This window comes from Tursiops truncatus, chromosome 15, assembly GCF_011762595.2.
Source record: "Tursiops truncatus isolate mTurTru1 chromosome 15, mTurTru1.mat.Y, whole genome shotgun sequence".
In the NCBI taxonomy this organism is placed as follows: domain Eukaryota; kingdom Metazoa; phylum Chordata; class Mammalia; order Artiodactyla; family Delphinidae; genus Tursiops; species Tursiops truncatus.
The window spans coordinates 79,038,571-79,064,387 of NC_047048.1; the positions used below are offsets into that span (position 1 = coordinate 79,038,571).

Genomic DNA, 25,817 nt, shown 5'->3' on the forward strand with positions numbered 1-25,817 from the left:
GTTGCTCAGAAAGTCAGAGAGTTTACTTCAAAGACTGAAGATGCAAACATGAGGGCTTCTAACTTCCATGTTTGGAGAACAGATTACACCATCAATGTACAATCTATTCAGAATCTTTGCAAACATGGATTTAGGCTTAGAGGATAAGATATATGAAAAAGATACCAAAATTTAACTTAGATTTGTTTTGCTTTACTTTTCATCTTAATATAAAAAATAAGTTGTATATGAATGCAATTTTGTCATTAAGATTCAAATATTGCTGTATATGGACATAGACAAACATGTGATCTAACATCCAAAGTCCACACTTCTGAACTCTCCCCTCCACCCCAAGTAACCACTGTTAATGTCTCTGAAGTGCCTGTCACTCTTCTTTTATGCATATACACGGAGGAAGAAGATTGAGATACACACACACACATCTTACATGGGATTACATTATAAACAATTCTCTGCAACTTGTTTTGTCTTGAAAATCTGTTCAAATTAGTACCTACAGGTCAATCTCACCAGTTGCAAAAGCTCTGTGGAGTTCTGGAGGACAGACATTCTGTAATTGTTTAACAATGTCTCTGTAAATGGACATTTAGTCTGTTTCCAGGGTTTCACTATTTTAAATGGTGCTGTAATAATAACTGTGTGCCTTGAGACAAGTCACTTCTTATCTGTGTGTCCAGTTTCCTTGTCTATGCCATGAAGATACAGCAGTGCCCACTTCAAACATTCATAATAATATCTACATTTAATGCTCAGAAATGTTATTTTTTATTCCCATGATGCTGATGATCCCTCTTCGCACACCTGTGCTATATGCCTTAGGAGTGATTTTCAGAAGCAGTTTTGTTGTGGGAAGAATTTGCAAACAGATTTTCTTAGTTACTGCCACATGGCTTTCCAAAAGGGCTTTACTGTTTACCGTGGCTCATTTGTATCAGAATAGCTGGTTTACACGTATTTGCTAATGCTGAACATTTTCAATCTTTTTTTTTTTGCCAACTTGTTGGTAAAACATCCCAATTGTTGCTTTATTTTATATTATTTTAATTATGTATAAAATAGGGTTTTTTTCTTTTTTTACATTTTCAATTTCTTCAGTGAATAAATATTAAATCAGTGTCGGGTAGTGAGTAGATGCTTGGAAGTGGACCCTTCAGAAACTTGGAAAGATGGAAATAGGGCTGTTATTCCAGAGCACATGTGCCCTAGCTGTCTTCCACCAGATGAGGATGAGGGCTTGTTGAATTTGCCTGAAGCACCAGGAAAGCTGAAATTAGTAGAAATCTTTTTCTGGACTCTCTTATCTATTCAGTTGATCTATTTGTCTATTCCTTCACCAATATTACACTGCTTGCTTTAATATTACTTTATAAAATGTGAGGAGGTCTGAGAAGAATGAGTCTTCCTCTATTCTTTCTACTTTTCAAATTATATTTACTGTTTTTTAAAAAATTTTGACTTTGCAATCAGCTTAAAATGTTCAAAAACTAGTCTATTGTGATGTTTATTGGAATGACTTTGAATATATAGTTTGGTGAGATAACTGATATTGATTAAATAGTGAGCTATCTGCTAGTGGGAAGCAGCCGCATGGCACAGGGATATTGGCTCGGTGCTTTGTGACCGCCTGGAGGGGTGGGATAGGGAGGGTGGGAGGGAGAGAGACGCAAGAGGGAAGACATATGGGAACATATGTATATGTATAACTGATTCACTTTGTTATAAAGCAGAAACTAACACACCATTGTAAAGCAAATATACCCCCATAAAGATGTTAAAAAAAAAAAAACAAACCTGAAAAAAAAAAATAGTGAGCTATCTCACATAAACACATGGATTTTCTTTCTGCTTATTCAGGTATCTTCTTAGTAAAGTTTTATAGTTTTCTTCTCATTCGTATAGCACAGTACAGTGCTTGCAAGACTTTATATATGTATTAATATATTTATTTTACTAAGGCAATTGTTTTCTTTGCCTTTTCTAATTGTTTATTGCCGAAGTGTGCAAAAATTTACAGAGGTTGTATATTAGCTCACCTTACTGAGCTCATTAATTGGAATAGTCTTTCAATTTCTTTTATGTCAAATTAGACAAACATTTCATCTGCAAAAGTGATACCTTTGCCTTTTATTTTTCAAGTTTTATCTTTTATTTATTTTTCTTCCCTTATTGCACTTAATTTTATTTTTTTTAATAGATGTTTTTTGGAGTATAATTGCTTTACAATACTGTGTTAGTTTCTGTTGTACAACAAAGTGAATCAGCCATATGCATACATATATCCCCATATCCCCTTCCTCTTGAGCCTTCCTTCCACCCTCCCTATCCCACCCCTCTAGGTCATCGCAAAGCACTGAGTTGATCTCCCTATGCTATGTTGCTGCTTCCCACTAACTAACTGTTTTACATTTGGTAGTGTATATATGTCAGTGCTACTCTCACTTCACCCCAGCTTACCCCTCCCACCCTGTGTACTCAAGTCCGTTCTCTATGTTTATGTCTTTATTCCTGCCCTGCCACTAGTTTCATCAGTACCATTTCTTTTTTTTTTTTTTAAGATTCCATATATATGCATTAGCATACAGTATATTTGTTTTTCTCTTTCTGACTTACTTCACTCTGTATGACAGATTCTAGGTCCATCCACTTCACTACAAATAACTCAATTTCGTTTCTTTTTTTTTTTTTAACATCTTTATTGGAGTATAGTTGCTTTACAATGGTGTGTTAGTTTCTGCTTTATAACAAAGTGAATCAGTTATACATATACACATGTTCCCATTTCTCTTCCCTCTTGCGTCTCCCTCCCTCCCACCCTCCCTATCCCACCCCTCTAGGCGGTCACAAAGCACCGAGCTGATCTCCCTGTGCTACGCGGCTGCTTCCTACTAGCTATCCACTTTACGCTTGGTAGTGTATATATGTCCATGCCACTCTCTCACCTCGTCACAGCCTCCCCCTCCCCCTCCCCATATCCTCAAGTCCATGCTCTAGTAGGTCTGTGTCTTTATTCCCGTCTTACCCCTAGGTTCTTCATGACCTTTTTTTTTCTTAGATTCCATATATATAAGTTAGCATACGGTATTTGTTTTTCTGTTTCTGACTTACTTCACTCTGTATGACAGACTCTAGGTCCATCCACCTCACCACAAATAACTCAATTTCGTTTCCTTTTATGGCTGAGTAATATTCCATTGTATATATGTGCCACATCTTCTTTATCCATTCATCTGTTGATGGACACTTAGGTTGCTTCCAAGTCCTGACTATTGTAAATAGAGCTGCAATGAACATTGTGGTACATGACTCTTTTTGAATTATGGTTCAGGGTATATACTCAGGGTATATGCCCAGTAGTGGGATTGCTGGGTCATATCATAGTTCTATTTTTAGTTTTTTAAGGAACCTCCATACTGTTCTCCATAGTGGTTGTATCATTTTACATTCCTACCAACAGTGCAGGAGGGTTCCCTTTTCACCCTTTCCAGAATTTATTGTTTTTAGATTTTTTGATAATGGCCATTCTGACTCATGTGAGGTGATACGTCATTGTAGTTTTGATTTACATTTCTCTAATAATTAGTGATGTTGAGCATCTTTTCATGTGCCTCTTGACCATCTGTATGTCTTCATTGGTGAAATGTCTATTTAGGTCTTCTGCCAGTTTTTTATTGGATTGTTTGTTTTTTTGATATTGAGATCCATGAGCTGTTTGTATATTTTGGAGATTAATCCTTTGTTGTTTCATTTGCAAATGTTTTCTCCTATTCTGAGGGTTGTCTTTTCATCTTGTTTATGGTTTCCTTTGTTTTGCAAAACCTTTTAGGTTTCATTAGGTCCCATTTGTTTATTTTTGTTTTATTTTCATTACTCTAGGAGGTGGGTCAAAAAAGATCTTGCTGTGGTTTATGTCAAAGAGTGTTTTTCCTACGTTTTCCTCTAAGAATTTGATAGGGTCTGCTTTTTATAGGGTCTGGTGTCAGTTGTGAGTTTTCTTGAATCATTTCTAATTTTACTGATTTGCGTCATCTCCCTTTTTTTCTTGATGAGTCTGGCTAAGGGTTTATCAATTTTGTTTATCATCTCAAAGAACCAGTTTTTAGTTTTATTGATCTTTGCTATTGTTTTCTTCATTTCTATTTCATTTAATTCTTTTGGAAGTTTTAGCCACAGCAATCAGAGAAGAAAAAAAATAAAAGGAATCCAAATTGGAAAAGAGGAAGTAAAATTGTCACTGTTTCCAGATGACATAATACTATACATAGGGAATCCTAAAGATGCTACCAGAAAACTACTAGAGCTAATCAATGAATTTGGTAAAGTTGCAGGATACAAAATTAATGCACAGAAATCTCTTGCATTCCTATGCACTAATGATGAAAAATCTGAAAGTGAAATTAAGGAAACACTCCCATTTACCACTGCAACAAAAAGAATAACATACCTAGGAATAAACCTACCTAAGAAGACAAAATACCTGTATGCAGAAAACTATAAGACACTGATGAAAGAAATTAAAGATGATACAAATAGATGGAGAGATATACTGTGTTCTTGGACTGAAGAGTCAACATTGGGAAAATGACTGTACTACCCAAAGCATTCTACAGATTCAATGCAATCCCTATCAATCTACCAATGGCATTTTTCACAGAACTAGACCAAAAAATTTCACAATTTGTGTGGAAACACAAAAGACCCTGATTGTCAAAGCAATCTTGAGAAAGGTAAACGGAGCTGGAGGAATCAGGCTCCCTGGCTTCAGACTATACTACAAAGCTACAGTAATCAAGACATTATGGTACTGGCACAAAAACAGAAATATAGATCAATGGAACAGGATAGAAAGCCCAGAGATAAACCCATGCACATATGGTCACTGTGTGTTTGATAAAGGAGGCTAGAATATACAATGGAGAAAAGACAGCCTCTTCAGTAAGTGGTGCTGGGAAAACTGGACAGCTACATGTAAAAGAATGAAATTAGAACACTCCTTAATACCATACACAAAAATAAACTCAAAATGGTTTAAAGACCTAAAGTTAAGGCCAGACACTATAAAACTCTTAGAGGAAAACATAGGCAGAACACTCTATGACATAAATCACAGCAAGATCCTTTTTGACCCACCTCCTAGAGAAATGGAAATAAACATAAACAAATGGGACCTAATGAAACTTAAAAGCTTTTGCACAGCAAAGGAAACCATAAACAGGATGAAAAGACAACCCTCAGAATGGGAGAAAATATTTGCAAATGAAGCAACTGACAACGGATTAGTCTCCAAAATATACAAGCAGCTCAATATCAAAAAAACAAACAACCCAATGCAAAAACGGGTAGAAGACCTAAATAGACATTTGTCCAAAGAAGATATACAGATTGCCAACAAACACATGAAAGGATGCTCAACATCACTAATCATTAGGGAAATGCAAATCAAAACTACAATGAGGTATCACCTCACACCAGTTAGCATAGCCATCATCAGAAGGTCTACCAACAATAAGTGCTGGAAAGGGTGTGGAGAAAAGGGAACCTTCTTGCACTGTTGGTGGGAACGTAAATTGATACAGCCACTATGGAGAACAGTATGGAGGTTCCTTAAAAATCTAAAAACAGAACTACCATACAACCCAGCAATCCCAGTACAGCGCATATATCCTGAGAACACCATAATTCAAAAAGAGTCATGTACCACAATGTTCATTGCAGCTCTATTTACAATAGCCAGGACATGGAAGTGACCTAAGTGTCCATCGACAGATGAATGGATAAAGAAGATGTGGCACATATATACAATGGAATATTACTCAGCCATAAAAAGAAACGAAATTGAGTTATTTGTAGTGAGGTAGATGGACCTAGAGACTGTCATACAGAGTGAAGAAAGCCAGAAGAAGAAAAACAAATACTGTATACTAACACATATATATAGAATCTTAAAAAAAAAATGGTTTTGTAGAACCTAGGGGCAGGACAGGAATAAAGATGCAGACATAGAGAATGGAGTTGAGGACATGGGGAGGGGGAAGGGTAAGCTGGGATGAAGTGAGAGAGTGGTATGGAGAAATATACACTACCAACTGTAAAATAGATAGCTAGTAGGAAGCAGCTGCATAGCACAGGGAGATCCACTTGGTGCTTTGTGTCCACCTAGAGGGGTGGGATAGGGAGGGTAGGAGGGAGATGCAAGAGGGAGGAGATATGGGGATATATGTATATGTATAGGTGATTCACTTTGTTATAAAGCAGAAACTAACACCCTATTGTAAAGCAATTATACTCCAATAAAGATGTTAAAAAGAAAAATCTTTCAGAAAAAAAATGAATGAGAAAATAGATCCTTGGGCAGAATCTAACAGCAATTCACTTGCTTCAAATGATCTTGTCTCTAGCTTTCTTGGGTCCAAAACTTCCGCATGCAATTAAGTTGGCTATTCTATCAATATACATGGATATAAGGAAAGGAAAAATAAAGATTTTTTTTACAAGGATATAGGTTATTTTCTGACAGCTTTTCATAGTATTTGAGAATTTTTTAGCCATAATTTATGTTGTTTCTTTTCTTTGAAAATTTAATATCTCCAAATGATGCAGAGACCACCAAAAGGATTTTTTAACAAATAGCATCATAAAATAGAGTACAAAGCACAAACCTTACCCAATTATAGTTTGTGTAACTATGACTAAAATGTTTTTAATTAGAAAAATAAATTTAGAGTGTATTGGTTTTTCTTTAGAACAATAAGTGCAAGTTCAAGGAGCCTAAACAGATATATGTTCTCTCTTAGTTAAACTCCCGTTTTTCTTTCTGTATTCACTCTCAACTTTCCTCTGTCCTTGAAGAGAATGACATTTGGTTACATAAAAGTGTTTCTTGGGGACTCCCCTGGTGGCGTCCATGCTCCCAAATCAGGGGGCCAGGGTTAAATCCTTGGTTAGGGAACTAGATTCCACATGCATGCTGTAACTAAGAGTTTGCACCTAAGGAGCCCGCCTGCCGAAACTAAGATCCAGCGCAACCAAATAAATAAATAAATATTAAAAAAAAAAGTCTTTCTTGGACTTCTGTTCCTAGGAAGATGGAGTAGACATACTTTTTCCTATTTCTCAGGTTAAGCAGCATAAAAACCCTGAACGTTGTATGTAAGGCAAATGGAAGAAGAATCTGAAAAGTGGAAAAAGGAAGCACACTGACTAATGACCTTAGCCAGGAGAAGCAACAAGGTAGTACATTCTTCTGGTGTCCTTTTGCCTCATGTATGCCAGGCTTACAGCCTATATATATATATATATATTTTTAGATATTGGGGGTAGGAGTTTATTAATTAATTTATTTATTTTCTGCTGTGTTGGGTCTTCGTTTCTGTGCGAGGGCTTTCTCTAGTTGTGGCAAGCAGGGGCCACCCTTCATCGTGATACGCGGGCCTCTCAGTATTGCAGCCTCTCTTGTTGCGGAGCACAGGCTCCAGATGCGCAGGCTCAGTAGTTGTGGCTCACGGGCCCAGTTGCTCCGCGGCATGCGGGATCCTCCCAGACCAGGGCTCAAACCCGTGTCCCCTGCATTAGCAGGCAGATTCCCAACCACCGTGCCACCAGGGAAGCCCAATATTTTTTTTTTTAAGAAGAAAAAAAATAAGAGAAAATCTTTGGGACTAGGACTAGGCAAAGATTTTTTTTAGTTAACACCAAAAGTACATTTCCTAAAAGAAAAAAATGATAAATTAGACTTCGTAAAAAATTTTAAAAATTACCTTGTGAAATCTCCTGTTAAGAGGATAAAAGGCAGTCTGTGAGAAAATATTTATTGACTCTGATAAATTACATATTGACAAAAGACGAGTATCTGGAATACGTAAAGAACTCCAGCGTTAAAAACAACAAACCAATTAGAAAGTAGACAAGAGACATGGAGACTTTTCTCTGAAGAGAACATACAGATGACAAGCACATGAAAACATGTTCAACTTTATTAGCCTTATAGTAATGCAAACTATTATCCTAGTGAAATATCGTGCGCGCTCTCTCTCTCTCTCTCTCTCTCTCTCTCTCTCTCTATCTCTCTATCTATATATAAGAATAAAATAAAATAAAATGAAACACTAAATGCTGGTGAGGATGTGGAGATAACATGTTATTCATTCATTGTTGGTGAAAAGTACTTGGTACAGCCATTCTAGGAAAAAAATCTGGCATTTGCTTAAAGAGTACTAAGTATAGAACTATCATACAACCCAACAACTGCACTCTTGGTATTTATTCCAGAGAAATGATCACTTACGTTCACACAAAAATCTGTACCCAAATGTTCATAACAGTTTTATTTGTAATAGCCTAAAACTAGAAACAGCACAGATGTCCTTTAATGGATGAATGGTTAAACAGACTGCAATACTTCCATAACATGGAATACACAGTAATATTAAAAAGAAATTGACTCTTGTTATACACAGTAACCTAGATGAATCTCCGGAGAATTATGCTGAGTGAAAAAGCCAATTCCAAATGGTTAGGTACAATATGATTCCATTTATAATCATTCTTGAAATAACAATCATACAGAAATAGAGATTAGATTAGTAGTTGCCAGGGGTTAATACATTGGCTTGGGTGGGAGGGAAATGAATATAAGAAAGCAACATTAGGCATCTTTGTACTGACGGAAATGTTCTGAATCTTGACTATATCAATAGAATATACTGTTTCTGATATTGTACTCGAGTTTTGCAAAATTTTACCATTGGGATAAACTGAGTCAAGTGTACATGGTATCTCTGTATGATTTCTTAAAACTGTATGTGAATCTAGAATTATCTCAAAATGAGAAGTTATAAAATACATCTTTCTTGTCTTTTACCTTCTTTTTAGTTCAGCTAATGGGGAACCTAAGACACTGATAATGGAGAGGAAGAAGTAGGAGGTCAGAGCATTTCTTTCCCTTAGTTCCCTGCATGGTCCCATCATCCTGTATTCCTATCAAGGCAGTCTTCCTTCCATGATTCTATCTGGGATTGTGTCATCCATTTGCACTGACCTTGGGTAACACCCGTTTTAACTAGCCCTGGGATAGTTAATGCAGTTTTCTTATCCACTGCCCACAACTTAGTAAAGACATCATTTATTAAACTGTCCTCAGATTATCTTAATCTGAGAGCCATGTGTTTTCTGCTGGTGTGTGGACTTACACAGTTTTACAATGTGGGGAGCAGTGAGACATTTCATTCCCTGTAGCATGTGTATATGTATCATGTGGCAGAAAAAGTCCCTGCTGCCATAGACTTTACATTACAGCGGAAGGAGAAGGAAATCCACATGTGAATGAATAAGATAATTTCATATAGTGACATAAAGAAAATCCAACATTGTGTTGGAATAAGAAGCAATAGTAGACAAGGTCTGATTTTGATATCATGGTTTGTGTATACCTCTCTGAGCAGGTAACCTTTGAGCTGAGCTTTGAATAATGTAAAGAATCTTGGGGGAAGAAGAATTTGGGGTGTTTGAGTACACAAAAGCCAAAGTCAGTTCATCATATTGAGTAAGGAGAATGGAGATAAGAACTGAGGTCAAAAAGTTAGGCAGAGCCCTCATGCGGTTTTGTCGCTATTTGTGATACAACTTGGATCCTATTCAATTTGAAATGGGCAGCTATTAGAATGTTTTCTTTACTACCCACTCATTTAGTCTATTATAAGCAATGTTTTACAGTGAAGAAGAGGGATTTTGCTGAATAAATAAATGGCTCTAGGATTCCAGAAGCTTGCAGCTCATTGAAAGAGATAAGATGAATATACAAACAGCTACAATAGAAAGTTCTAGCTAATTTACATAATGATCGATTTTGTTCTAAAAAGAGCAAACCTTTGGGATTATCCAACTGTCTGTCACTTCTACATTTTAGCCTAGTAACTGCTACTCTGGTAAGAAGAAAAAAAAGAGAAGACAAAAGAAAAGATTCTTGATAAATAGTCTTAGCTGTTTACAAGTTTTTTAATATTTTTATGTTTTTAGTGAAATGGAATCATTTTGGACACCAAAATGAAAAGTAAATTAATGGTGCCATTATTTCCCCTCTTTTTCTTGTGGACAATTCCACTTTTCCAGTAGAACCAGTGCAAGAGATTTCTGTGCCACTGCAGGGATTGGCCCAGGTTTATTGATATTTTAGATAGTATTTCCTCAAATTTCAGTCCATAAATCAGACACACCAGAATCCTCTGAGGACTCTGAATTAAAAAAAAATTCTGAACAAACTCCTCAACCTTATCCCTGGGGAGTCTTACTCTATTAGTGTGCGTGTGTGTGTATGTGTGTATGTGGTGTGTGTATGTGTGTTGGGGAGGAGATAGGTAGTAGAAATTCAACTTTTTAAAAGTTTTCCAAGTGATTCCAAAGTGCTCAGGTTTAGAAAACACTATTTTAGTGAATAAACTGACAAATGGCAAATCAAATCAAATAATCAAGTTCAGCACATCTTCTTTAATTTCTTTATGCCCTTTCATTTCTTTATATCCTGGTCTCTTAACTGAAATGTCCTTTCTCCTAAAAGGGCCACAGCTTTGCAAAACATAGGAAATACCATTCACATGTAAGGCAATGTTATGTCCTGGGGCACCCTTGCCACTGCCGTGGAGTCCTCTGAGCCTGTGGCCCTGAACACCTGCTGGTCCCCACTGTCTTCCTTGGTTTCTCCAAGTCTCAGCTTAAATATTAATTCTTCAAGGAAGCCTGTCCAGAGCCCCACCCCTCACCCCAGGTTAGGTTGAATATCCCTGTCACTATCCTTAAACCAGTACTTTTCTGTAACATTTTTTTTAATTAATTAATTATTTTTTTAACATCTTTATTGGGGTATAATTGCTTTACAATGGTGTGTTAGTTTCTGCTTTATAACAAAGTGAATCAGTTATACATATATATATGTTCCCATATCTCTTCCCTCTTGCGTCTCCCTCCCTCCCACCCTCCCTATCCCACCCCTCCAGGCGGTCACAAAGCACCGAGCTGATCTCCCTGTGCTATGCGGCTGCTTCCCACTAGCTATCTACCTTACATTTGGTAATGTATATATGTCCATGCCTCTCTCTCACTTTGTCACAGCTCACCCTTCCCCCTCCCCATATCCTCAAGTCCATTCTCTAGTAGGTCTGTGTTTTTATTCCTGTCTTACCCCTAGGTTCTTCATGACATTTTTTTTTTTCTTAAATTCCATATATATGTGTTAGCATATGGTATTTGTCTTTCTCTTTCTGACTTACTTCACTCTGTATGACTGTAACATTTCTTAAGGTCATAATTAAATAATAATGATTATTTTAAAATTACTACTTTAATAATGATTCTTCTGGGAAGAGAGGAAGAGTTTTATCATTTGAGGCCTCATAATCTATGTGTGAGAAGCTGGACTTTTCCTAAGGACAGAAGGAAGCTAATGAAAAAGTAGGCAGCAGAGAGAAATGGTCAGATTCACATTCACAATATAAAACTTAGCTTGAGTGTGAGGAATGGAAAGGAAAGGAAGCAGGAAGGACATCATCAGAGGCAGGGAGGCCAGTTAGGAAGCCTGTGCAGATGAGAGTATGGTGGCGTCCTGGCATCGTAGTGATGAAGATGGAAAGAGGAGACAGACTAAGATAAAACGGATCGACTTGGGACGGAGGAAGGAAGAATCAAGGATTTCTAAATGGAGACCAAGGTAGTATCATATACTCAGAAACAGAATGTAAAGAAAGGGCTGGTTTCTGAGAAGATGGTGCCCGTTTGGCAGTCAGATCTATGGGTTTAAATCCAAGGTGACCTGTCAAGAATGGAGATACAGCGTAAACATTCTGGCAGAGACTGTTAGCGGTCATTAATGTGTATTTTCTCAAGTTCCCTTGCAGCCAGCCTGGGATCATGTAACTGGGTTCTAGCTAAAGGGGGAACAAAGGAGGAAAGCCATTGCCTGGCCTGACTCTTAAAAAGAAAATCCCTGCAGACTCTCCAGGAACTCTCCTCCACAGCAACCCTGGAATCCGTGTGCTCCTAATGGTGTAGTTACAAGACAGAGGGAGTCCAACAGACTGCCATCATGCTTTGGGTGAACAACAAATAACCTTGCATTACGCCTGGAGCCACCGCTGGTATTGCGTCCACTAATACAGGTGTCATCATGATGTAGGAGGAGATGAGAGCATTCAGGGAAATTATGTAGAAAAAGAAGAACCTGAGAAACGTTCTGCAGTCAAGACATGCCAAGCTTACCCTTCCTGCTTTGGAACCTCTGACCTTGTCCCAGGTGAGACTCTGGCAACCATTGCCCTGAAGTCAGGAGATGAATTCAGATTTAGTTTTGGTGTTTTTCATTCAAACAGTCTATCTCCATCCAAGCCTGTTCAACCACCTTCGGACATCACCAGGAACCCGACATCCCACCAAGACATGTTATTTGGACACGAAACAGTCTAATGTAAACTTTCTTCACTTCACAATCAAGTTTTTTCCCCTCCTTTCTTTACAAGGCATTCCAACCCAGAATTTCTTTTACCATCTACTACACTCCTGATTTTCCATCTGTTCCCGACCCTGAACAACTGGTAGCATCCTATGTGTAGTATATAGACTATAATTATTTTAAGTCTTTTAAGTTTCATAAAGACAGCCCCATATCCATATTGCCGATCTCTTTTTATACCACTTAGCAAAATGTCTGAAATATAACCGGCATTCGATGGTTATTTGCTAAGTGTTAAATGAATGTAAAATGATTGTGAATTAGTCTCAGGGTTTCGTCATTCATGCTCATAAACTCTGTGTCTTTCCAGAGTTGTCAGAATTATTCTGAAGTTCAGCAGGTGTCTCTGTGTCTATGGGCAATACCGTCTCCCTCTCAACATTTGCTGCTTCCCACCATATTTGCTGAGCATCCATTGTATATGACTGTATCGGCCACTGGTGGAAGTTTCTGTCTCCTGCTGGGCACCTCCTGCCTCTCCACTGGCAGCCATTGCCAGTGCACCAGTGCTCTGCTAGGCACTGCCTTTACATCTCAAAACTGCACAATAGTCTCTGGGGAGGAGGGAAGGCTGGAAGAGATCTCTCTTTCTTCCTTATCCTCAACTCCAATTTAGAAGGACACCACAAATGAGATTCATGGAGCCCAATGAACTATCTTACAGATTTTCCTTGGAGTTTTCTACTTTCCGTAGCATATAGGCATTAGTCCACTGGGGGCTAGGCCAGAAGACAAACCTGAGAGGTATCACTCCTTTCTCAAGGTTATCCTTCTTTTGTAAACTATTCATTCTGGAGCCCTTTGAGCATGCCTTTTTTAATTTCTGTCAGGATCAGTTTCTCCTGGGAGGGTCTGCAGGCTCCTTACTCTTCAACATATTTGAATCTTAAGAAGAATCTATGACCCTTATTACATTTGAACCAAATTAAATATTTTAATCCAGTATACTATGGTGCAGTTTTTCTAAATATGTGACACCTTGACCAGGTGCATTTGCATCTCCTGGAAACTTACTAGAAATTCAGATTCATAGGCTGCACCCAAGACGTGTTGAATCTGAGTTTTAACAAGCCATCCACGTGATCCTGAAACAGGCTACAGTTGGAAAACAACTGCAGTAGGGCTTTTTTAACCTTTCTAAATATTCTTTTTCCTCCTATTTAAAATGAAGATTGCAGGGATTGAATTAAATTTGATAAAGCACATAACATTGCAATTAACACATAGTAACTGTGCTTGTTATATTTTTCGCAAAGAAAGAACAAACCAAAAACCCCCCAAAACATGCATCTATGCCACAGCCTTTGGTAACAAATGGAACTGAATCCATTGTCCTGTCAGGAGGAGAAATACATGCAGAGGAACCATAATTCATCTAGCAGAAAAAGAACCACACATTTATTCTAGTATACTCTAATCATAGCACCAAAGACCGAAGAAACTTTTGGGTAAGGTAAAGGATTAGAAGAATGCATAATTATTTCTCATAAAAGTACAGGAGAGCTGATATTAAAGACCTTTAAAGGGACAAATCTCAGCACGTTGTGCTTTTATGTATGAAAGTGATAGAGAGACAGGTATAGAGCTGGGAAAGGCAATGATCCATAAGGCCGGTACTTTGATTATAGGAAGGGCTACTGGAATCTACTTAGGCATCCATCCTTTTCCCTTTCAATTGCATCCTTAAAAGTTGTACAGATCAGGCCAGCCCTGTTCACCAGTTCTCAACTACAAAGAGTTGGGAGATGGTACCTCAAGACAGCCCATCTTTTTCAATCATTTTGAAGGAAACTTCAGTGATAAAAGCAGATCTGTGAGCAGGTACATTTGAATTCACAGTTAACAAAGGAAACCATCTTCACTATGGATGGCCGAATACCAGCCCATTAAAAAATTTAGTCTCAGTGCGATAGGGGATGTTAAGCATGGCTGCATGTGTGAGTTGAACTGACTGGTAAAAAATAAATTGAACGCAAAAACACTAATGCTTTGCAAAAGTGGAACAAAAATGAGCAAAGAATACAAATTACTGGAGCTAATGGTTGCCATGGCAATTGTTTGTCCAGAACCCAAACTGTGGTAACTCAGGTAAGAGTAATTGAAAATAAAATCCCTTAGTAGACCCTCCCCACTATGATTTTGTTCCTGCTGCAGGCTTGGGTGGTATGACTAAATATCCCTTCCTGGTCCTATGGAAGCTCCAACGCAATTATAATTTGCTAAACAAAGGAGAGGGCTATTTGCCTTCGTCCCACTCAGAGCAGCAGGTAGTTTCTGACATCCTTGGTGTTTGCCAAACACACCAAACATTTCGAGGTGAAGTGATGTGGCCTGGCACAATTGTTCTGATACCCCACTTTCCAGAACAATAAGCGATTTTCTTTTATTAAAAGTGCACAGCGGTGAGATTTTTTTGATCAGGGTTGTAAAATGCCGGATCTGAAGAAGCAGCACACCAGCAGTTTTCTTCCCTATGCGTGGCTGTCCATACCCTTTCTCCCACATAATTATCCATCTGTTTGCGAGAGAAGTGATGCTTACTGCATCGTTTAAAAGAAAGGCATCTGCTTGTAGAAAGGCAAGAATAACCTAGTTTGCAAGTATCCTTGGCTTTTAAATTTGCCTTTCCTGACAATGTTATAGGTTTCTCTTTTTCATAATCATATTGCTCTGACTCTAGACTTTTCAGATCCATCTTTTCACTTCTCATATGTCATTCTTTGAATCAGCTTCTAGTATGAAAGCTATTCTTGAAGAAGAAAGCAAAAAAATAAGATTAAATAAATAAAGGAATCATATGGGAAAAGGAAGAGAGCTTTGGGGGGCGGGAGAAGGAATGTGTAGAAAATAGTCTCCTTCTCTCCTAAATTCTGTAACCATGTTTTAGGATCTTTTCATCTTGCATGGTTGGTTGGTGAGAAATGTAACATTTGCATTTCAAGGTAGACAAAGGCTTTTACTGATGTCCAGTAACCAGGGAAACTTAATGAGAAGTTACAGTGGTTGGATTTGTAACAACTTGTTTTCTGTGGTAGCCAGGCAGCAGAAGGCTTTGTATACACAAGCACAGAAAGCACACTGCTTGTTAGGTACCATGTCTAATTAGCTGGAATCCAAAAAACTTCCACTAATGATATTTTTATGCCAGGAGAGTTTGAGAAATTGCACTTCAGTTTGGATGTTTTAAAACAGTAGGAATCACCAGAAGTTCCACACAAAATGAACACAGTTAATAGGGATTGGAGATTAGAGCTCTACCTCATTGCATTCTTAGCACAGCACTATGAGGTGGTGTACCTGCTTTCTGTTGCTGCCATGACCAATTAGCACAAATTCAGTGGCTTGAAACAACACCCATTTATTATCTCACAGTCTGTGGGTCTGGAGACCAACACAGGCCTCATCAGGTTAACAGCAAGCTGTGTGCAAGGCCCCATTCCTTACTGCACTCTCTGGGGAAGAAATCTGACTTCACACTCCTGGAGGTTGTTGGCAGAATCCAGTTCTTTGTGGTTGCACAATGGAGGCTCCTTGTTTCCACCCTGGCTGTCACCTGCGACTGCCCCAAATTCCCAGAAGCCCATCTCCAGCCCTTGCACGGGGCCCCTCAACATCTCTGAGTGAGCAACGGTGTGCCAATCTTTCTCCCACTTGGAATCTCTCCGACTTCGTCTGCCATAGCTCTGTGCCTCCAGCTGGAGAAAGTTCTCTACTTCTAAGGGCTCAGGATTGGGCCCACCCAGCTAATCCAGGATCATCTCACTGTCTGAAGGTCATCAATCTGTAACTTTTAATTATATGAGCAAAGTCCATTTTGCCATGTGGCCTAACACATTCACCAGTTCCAGAGACTAGTGGGTGGACATTTTTTGGGGGTCATTATTCTGCCCACAAAAAGTGGGTCATTCATTATTTCCATTTTGCAGGAAAAGGCATTCATATGGAGTGGTTAAGTAACCTGCCAAGGTAACACAGCTAATAAGTGGCAGGGCCAGGATTTGAATGCTGTTCTGTCTCCAGAAGCCAGTTTTTCAATCACTATACCATACTATCTAAAAGTGAATAATTTATAATATTGGTGGAAGTTATTATAAGCATTTGTCCCTCCTGACTCCAAAGGCCGTCCTCAGTGTGCAAGTCACTTTATAGCAAGCTGGAAGTTGTATTATATATCGGAGAGTAATTATTGAAAAAGTAATAGTGTTTAGCTCTGGAAATATTCAGAAGGTCTGTTAAATAGTCAGCCCTTCAAGAGATTTCTATCTAGTTAAATTAGCCCAATTGTTCTGGAATGACATGGAAGTCTTCAAAAATTCTTCCTAGGTTTCCTGTAGTAGATTGCATCATGATGTCACTCCTTTCCTGTTATTAAGGTTTTCATTCCTTTCCTGTTACAGAATTATATTTCCCTATTCTTGCCATGGCTTTGTGGTGGATGGGGTATATTTCATGTTCCTTATCACTGGGTGTGGCCAAGTAACTTGCTTTGACCATGGGATTGGTAAGGTTAATGATTCAAAGCAAGGTTTAAATACATTTGCACAGTATGGCCTTTTGTCTTGTGTCCTCATGCTCTACCATGAAAAGAACGTGGCTTCATTACTGGTGCGAATGCAAAATGGTACAGCCCCTTCGGAAGACAGTTGGGCAGTTTCCTACAAAACTAACCATACTCTTACCATATAATCCAGCAGTCGTGCTTCTTGTTATTTACCCAAAGAAGTTGAAAACTTATGTCCACACAAAAACCTACACCTGGATGTTTAAGCAGCTTTACCTATAATTGACAAAACTTGGCAATAATCAAGCTGTCCCTCAGCAGGAGGACGGATAAATTCTAGTACTTCCAGATAATGGACTCTTATTCAGTGCTAAAAAGAGATGAGTGGGCTTCCCTGGTGGCGCAGTGGTTGAGAGTCCGCCTGCCGATGCAGGGGACATGGGTTCGTGCCCCGGTCTGGGAAGATCCCGCATGCCGCAGAGCGGCTGGGCCCGTGAGCCATGGCCGCTGAGCCTGTGTGTCTGGAGCCTGTGCTCCGCAACGGGAGAGGCCACGACAGTAAGAGGCCGGCATACCGCAAAAAAAAAAAAAAAAAAAAAAAAAGAGCTATCTAGCCATTAAAGATATGAAGGAAACTTAAATGTGGATTATTAAGTTAAATAAGCTATTCTGAAAAGGATACCTAGTGCATGATTCCAATTATATGACATTCTGTAAAAGGCAAAACAATGGAGACAATAAAAATATCAGTGGTTGCCAGCAGTTGGGAAGGGGGCAGGGATAAATAGATGCAGAACAGAGGATTTTTAAGGCAGTGAAAATGCTCTGTGTGATACTGTAATGATGGGTACATGTCAGTATACATTTGTCTACACCCATTGAATGTACAACACCAAGAGTGAACCCTAATGTAAACTAGAGACTTTGGGTGATTATGATGTGTCAATGTAGGGTTGTCAATTGTCACAAATGTACCATCTGGTGAGGGATGAGGGAAGCTATTCATATAGGGAGGAAGGGGGTAGATGTGAAATCTCTGTACTGTACCTTCCTTTCTGTTTTGCTATGAACCTAACTGCTCTAAAAATAAATAAATAAAAATAGTTTTTAAAATAAAATAAATATTAAAGAAATAAACATTTAGGAAAATAAATTAAAACTTAAAAATAAAAATTGTCTTTATAAAAAACAAAAATAAAACCATGCGCTGGGTCCATGCTGGACCTTGAAAAATGCAGACACACAGAGAATGCCTGAACCCAACCCACGGCCTAGAGCCCAGCTCAGCCCAGTCAAATGCACTGAACCCCACTGACCTGCAGATCTATAAATGAGAAAAGTATATACTTGTTTTGTAAACCACTGAAATTTTGAGGTTGTTTATAGAGTAACAATATTACAGAAAAAAACAAATTTACCCTCCCTGAAGAAAAACTCCCACTAATAATCTCCATGGTCCACAAAGCCATGTGCTTTGGAGGTAACAAACCCTGTTACCCTATTCATATCTCAGAGGTGTCCAGAGGTCTTACCATAACCCCAAAATGTCCCCAGGGTTGATTCATATCAATTGGCGACAAAACAGCCCAGTCTGATTCTAGAGAAGTCAGTGTTGGGAGCCACAGGTCAGAGAGACATCTTCTCTAAATCTTTTGTAAGATATCAACTTGAATCATAATATGCCATTTACTTTTTAATCTTGGCCACATTTGTTAAACCCTCTAACATAGGGAGTATTAATACCTGCTTCATTCAGTTGTTATGAAGATTAAATGAGAATACGCACCTAAAGCTCTAGCACAATGTCTAGTGCATGGTAAGAGATCAATAAATGTTAGCTGTTAAGTAGTGACACTTGGTAAGACAAAGATGGTTACATTTGTTAATTCTTTCATTTATTAAATCAATCTCTGCCAAAGATATCACAGATGATTTATTTTTTTAAGAATAGTAATACTGGAAAAATAAGATAATTGGTGGAACAACCTCAGACAGATGGTTGGGTCTTACAGAATCTGAAAGAAAATGTTTTTAAGTGAGGAAAAGCTTCATCCATGTGGTAACCTCAAAAATTATGGAAAAAAGAAAATGTGAATAATTAGCAAAATCATTCAGTGTATGCTGTTTTAAAAATAAGTTTAAAGCATTATATGGGTAAACCAATTACTAGAGACTTGGACATACCCCAGTTAAAAGAAAAAAACACATCAGTTTAAAATTCAAGTATAACAGGATTGTCACAACTTGAACCAACTTGATGAGATTCAGAGACTTCTAGGCTTGTTTGCCAAAGTAATGGATTAGTCTGTCTCAACAATATTTGATTCAGCAATGGAGGCTTCCTAAGAGAAAAAAACATTCTGAGTAAAGAAAGATATACCAGTTAGCTATTCCTGAATAACAAACCACTCCAGAACTCAGTGACCTGAAACAACGAGCATTCAGTTCTCACGTTCTGGGTTAATGGGGATAACTGGTCTACAGTAGTTTTCCTTTTTTCTTTGGTTAGCTGTAGGTTGGCTGGGATCTTGCACAGGTCCAGAGCCTTGATTAGCATGCCTCAGCAGACTCAGACTTTGTTCCACACGATCTCTCATTTCCAAAAGGGTACATTGGATATGCTCATATGATAGTCTCAGGGGTCCGAATAAAAGCAGAAGTATTCCAGACTTCTAGAAAACCAGGGTCAGAACTAGCAGTCAGTCATTTCCACCACATTCTATTTACCTAATTCAAGAGAGAATCATCTCAGATTTAAGGAGTGGGGAGGACACGCCATGCTTGATGGGTAGAACTGCAAAGTCACAGTATAGGAGGACATGGGTACAGGGAAGAGTGTAGCATTAGAAACATTTTTATGAGAAATTTATCACCAAAGATCCAGCCAAACTTTTCAGGTACACAGTTGTGTTGATAGATGGAGGTGGATGGTCCATGGCTCACACCCACAGTGAACTATTGCCATAGTTTTAGTTCTTGGGGGAAATTCAGTAGGTTAGAAAAGTGGTTTCTTGAGACATCTGTATGACTGTGAGGAAGTATTTTGATACGTATGTTGAACGTCCTAACTTAAAGGGGGCAGAACAAATAGACCTCCGTTATCAGTGGATGGAACATCAGGAGGCTCTAACATGCTGAGGGTGGCAGAGGACACCTGGTGCAGGACTCGGTTTCTCCGTGGTGGTGGTGCCACTAAGTGAAGGTGGCTGCATGTGCAGACGGTAGTGTAAGGAGCTTGTAGCCCATCTATGGGCTCTGGGAGCAGAGGCAGCAGAATGTAAAGGTAATGAAAGGGAAGGTGCACGATCCTAGCTAATGGGACATTTCTGTAAGTGCGTGTGATAACTCCTCAGTGGAATCCCAGAGACAATTTTAAGAAAAAGTATCAAAAGTTAAAAAAAGTTGATGATGTCATAAGAAGGGTAAATAGTAATACTATTAATAGCAAGTAAAGAGCTCCTTCCTTCCTTCCTCCCTCCCTCCCTCCCTTCTTCCCTCTCTCCCTCCCTTCCTTCCTTCTTTCCTTTCTTCCTTCTTCCCTCCCTGACTCTCTCATTTCTTCTTTCCTCACTTTCTTTCTTTCTTTAACATCTAGGTACTGGAAAGTTAAAACCTTTGAGAGGCACAGAGATAATTCATGACTAGATACTAGGCTAATGAACAATTGCAGTTTTCATTTTCAAAGGAGCAATAATGAAACATGGGCTGCATATTTTACAGATGATGATAAACTTTGTATTTGGCTAATATTGAGATGCAGCTTTTTATTTCAATGAGAAAATGTGTTCAGGTTAGTAAACAATGGCCATCATTGTATGATGATGATACTACAGGAAGGGGAGCCAATAGTTGTGAGTTCCTTATGGTCAGTCGTTCTTAATCTCAGTCTAGGATCTCCAAGGAGTTTAATGAATAAGCCTTAGGGATCCATTTCATCTGGTTTTGTATTCAAGTTTTAGGTGTATGTATAGTACATGTGTTGTCTGGGGAGAAGATCCATAGATTTTATCAGTTTTTCAGTAATCTTTATCTAACTTTTAAGCTTTAGATGGCTTTCTTAATATTAAACAAAGAGAACAGATTAAGGACTATGCTCTAGTCTCTGCTCAGAAGTAACAGTGTGATCTTGTATAAGCTACTTTACCTCTATGTGTCTCAGTTTCCATATCTGTGTGATGGGATTATTATTCTTTAACTCAGAGAATTGTGAGGAAATGATGAGATGGAAATATGAAAAAATGTGTAAAAATTTACACAAAGAAAAGATCTCATGGTATTTCTGCTTTTCTGTATCATGACCAGGCCACCTGACTTTAATTATATGTCAATCTCTACTTCTACTACTTACATACTGATAAGTTTCCAATTCAGAACATTCAGAGCCCAGCAAGCCTGGGATTTGGAGTGCCTAAAATGTTCAATAATCGCAATATGATTTGATTTCTTCCCACTGGGTCTCTTTAAAATTAGAAAGGTAAATATTCTGGACTACTTTTCTGTCTCAGCTTAAACCTGATAAGGCCAGCACCATCTCATTTTTGTATGAGATTGGTGGCACAGTGATAATAAGTTTTTTCCTAGCAACTCGATTATTTTTAATGATTTACACAAGATTATTACTGTTGACAGATATCCAGATCCTTAGAGCAAGGGTATATTCATTTACATTTCTAGTTTTATGTCTTCCATTAACTGAAGCTTTTGCCAATGATCAGATATCAGAGACTGAGAAATGTCAAGGAAAGTGGGAAGGGAATAGACAAACAGGGAGTAGAGACTTAAAGATCAAGCAGAAAAAAATAATCCCTTTAAAAAGAAATTTGTACATAAAAGCAGAGATAATATAAATGTATTGTCCAAGACTTTTGGTGGAAAGTCAAAGAAATTGAATTCATAATGACTTAAGCAAAGAAGGAATTTGTTAACTCACATGACCTAAACATCTAATGTGGCCCCAGTTTTAGGTGTAGCTGGTTCTAGGGGATCTAAGGATTTTGAGAGTGTGTCTCTCTTCCTATGTGTTGGGTTTTCCTCTTTATCTGTTGGCTCCCTTATAAGCCGTGTCTCTCTTTTCTTAGGGCTCCCTAGCAGCTATAGACATATATTCTCTTGTAGCTCATAATCTTAGTGGAAGGTGGATTCTTTATGATTGTTTTCTCTGAAGTTTTAGAGTTAAGTCTTATTGGCTTATCTTGGGTATTATACCCATAAAAGACCCAACTAATATGCTTGGAAGATGGAACCCTCTGAATAACCAGATGTGGTTCATGTACCCCCAACTAGAGCTAGGGGTTAAGGGTAACCCACAGGAATTGTATGATATCCCACAGGAAAAATCAAAGTTCAATTCCAAGACAAACAGGCCCAAAACAAGAACTCTACTGCATTGTGCTTAAAAATTAGCTTGTAAAAATCATCTTGAGTTTTTATTGAGTCATCAAATATTAAGAATCATAGGGACTTTGGATCTTTTATATCAGATTTCTCTTTTCACAGATGTGAATTCTAAAACAAAAAGGACTTCAGAGGCTTATTCAGAATATCACAGTGAACTATAGGGCCCAGAAAGGAATCCAGGACTCCATATTTTTAGCATATTGTCTAGAGATAATGTATAAATTTGTAGATAGAGACATAGCTATTACATTTTATCTTGGGGTGAATCTTTTCCCTTTCTTTGTCTTTCTATTCTCATTTCCTTCAATATATATTCGTTGGAGACCTACTATAATCCAAGCCTTCTTCCAACTCTTTATTGAGAATTTGTTCTGTTTGCCTTGATTCACCATGTATTTGATAAACAGTTTATATTCCAAGTATGCTGCTGAGCACTGGAAATAAAATTACAGACAGCATATTCTAGAGCGGAAGAAAGACAATTAAGAAAATAATTATAGTTGTGACAAGTGCTTTTTGGGCAAATAACAGGTAAGGCCTAGTGTAAGGAAAAATAGAGATATTAAAGCTTAGCCTGAAGGATGAAAACAAACCAGCCGGAAAGCCAGGAGGAAGAGTATTACAGGGGAAAAGATTCTCAGAAAGACTGAGCCTAGATTTTCAGGAAACAAAAGTTCATTTAGTGCTTACGGAAGGAGTTAGCCAATTTTGTAAACATTCATGGCCTTGTAGGCCAGATGGTTTCTGCTACTCAGCTCTGCTATTGTAGCTGAAAAGTGACTTTGGGTGATGTGTAAACAGATGGGTAAGGCTGCATTATAATAAAACTTTATTTACAAAAACATGTGGAAGGCAGAATCCCCCTGACCCTGGGCACAGAGATTGAGAGGGAGAGACAGGAGTTGACCTTTGCAGGCTGGAGGGGCATGATGTCAGTGTAGATTCAGCTTCCGTTGAGAAGGATCTAGGTTTTTGCTTAAGAATGCCATGATTTTAATAGAAGTTCTCTCTTTTTTAAAAAAATTATCATCAACATTCAAGTAGTAGGTCAAGTTGAAAGTTGTCTCTCCATGGTGTGGCTTGGTGTTAAACAAAAGACATCCTCTCTCTGGCTTCAGTTATTTCCCCCATGTATCTTCCCTGTACCAGGTCTTCCCTCTTGGCTTCAGACTCCCACATTTCTTTGGGCTGGGTAACAAGAATGGAAAATTACATCTAAGTGAGTAAGATAACAATGACAACAATAACAAAAAGTAATCCTGGAAACACATGAGAGCTCTCAGTATATCAGCTGTGGTGACTCAGGAAAAGTCCCATGCATGTCTCTTCCTTGGCATCTCCCTGAAGTGAAATGTTAAATAAATTCTAGACTGTCTTCTATTTTCCAGTGATGAAGCTGTCTTTGATTTATATTTCAGTCCTATGGTTGTATTTTTCTGACCATGGTAGTATCATGTTGGAGACATTAATTGAGTACATCATCTTTTCCTGAAATTTTGAGTTTGAGGGAGAACTGTATTCATATTTACTAATGGAACAGGGAAGGTGAACTACAAGGATCAGAAGAAACTCTGATGCACTACAATCAAAAAAGAAAGTGGGTTTAATACAATTAGGGGCACGTGTAGTTCATTTCGGAGACTTCCCGCAGGAAACAAATTGCTTGTCCACCGTTCCAAGATTCTTCAATCATGTCGAAATATATCCTGATTATCAGTAGTTGGGATTGATTGGTACACTTTGCCGCTCTCCTAGTTAGCAGTTTTAGGAGAAAATGAAAGCAATACCGATGTAAAAACCTAGATTCATCAACTGAAAATTGCTCATCAGCAGGATTGTGGTCCTAATGATATTGTTGAAATGGATTTGCTTGTCGAAAAGGGATCTCTTCTTCTGAGTCCTTTGGTGAGAAAGTTTCAGCAGGGCAATGCAGGGCAGCCCTCACTGTGTGCCCCACTCCCAATAGCTGTCATTTTAAAGCCCTTTCAGTCCCATCTGTTCAACCAGGTTGTGTAAAGTTCAAGAGGAGTTTTATTTCTGTTTTCTCTCACGCTTAAAATGTATGATTACAATTCATCATGAATTATCAGTGGGTACTTGATTAATAGGAAACAGAACTCATGTTGTTTTTGGTTGTGTGGATTTTCAGGTATTCCATGCCTTACTAATATTTTAAAGTAACTTTTACCCACCGTATAATAGTAATCTATGTTTGTTGATTTGGAGAATAAAATGGAAAAATTAGAAAAGTATAAAGCAGTGCATAAAATTTTCTTCAGTCAGCTGATGTAACATTTAATATAGATTTGTCTAGCTTTTTTCTCTTTGTGTTTTGTGTTTATGAATATGTATACAAAGTTTTTCTCAGATTTGCATAATACAGGTTATGTTGTGCATACACTTTTTTTTTTTTTTTTTTTGGTGGTACGTGGGCCTCTCACTGCTGTGGCCTCTCCTGTTGCGGAACACAGGCTCCAGACACATAGGCCCAGCGGCCATGGCTCACGGGCCCAGCCACTCCGCGGCATATGGGATCTTCCCAGATCAGGGCATGAACCTGTGTCCCCTGCATCTGCAGGCGGACTCTCAACCACTGCGCCACCAGGGAAGCCCTACATACACTTTTATAAACTGTATTAGAAATGACATTTACCATGAACGTTTTATAACATTTCCCCTTGTCAATAATGGTAATATTCTGGTTGATAGCTGAATCAATGTTTATTAGAATTGTTTATCATTTTCAGTGTTTTGCTATTATGAAAACACTCCAACAAACTTAATGATAGTATTTTTTTTCAATTGGTATTATCTTAAGCCCCAAACATTCTCTCTCCTTAAGCCTTTAAAGAAAAATTTAAATGTAAATTTAAGAACTTTTTCTAATGAAAATACACAGTGGATTTGAATAGCTATTTATGAAAGAAAAAAAAACCAAAAAACAATAAATTAAAAACAAAATTACATTTATTTCTCTCAGTTACATTAATTCCTCAATTTACATATAATTCATCTTATAAAATTTTGTTTAAATATTCCTTTTTCCCTTGATTGCAAAGGTAAAAGAGTCACAAGATCACTAAAACTAAGTGGTTGGCATATTTTGAAAGTTTGTTAAGTTTGTTTTTATGTGTAGAAGGAGCTACATCTTGTTGGGGACTTTGGGGAAGGAAAATGGAAAGTGTTTGCTGTTGGAAGTTAGGAAGTTAGATAAGAGGTTCATTTTTTTGTCAGTGAATGCCCAATCGCCCTAGCACCATTTGTTGAGAACATAATCTTTCCATCATTGAATTGCTTTTGCACCTTTGTGAAAAATCAGTTGGGCATGTTTATGTGGGTCTATTTCTGAGTTCTCTATTCTGTTCCTCAGCCAGTGCACAGTCTTGATTCCTGTAACTATATAAAAAGTTTTAGAATTGGATG

At 38.1% G+C, this 25,817-nt stretch overlaps 1 long non-coding RNA gene across 1 annotated transcript in view; it reads left to right on the forward strand.

Moving 5' to 3' along the window:
- Window positions 1-25,817, forward strand: part of LOC109551343 (uncharacterized) — a 586,181-nt gene that overhangs the window by 271,206 nt on the left and 289,158 nt on the right. The window lies entirely within an intron of this gene.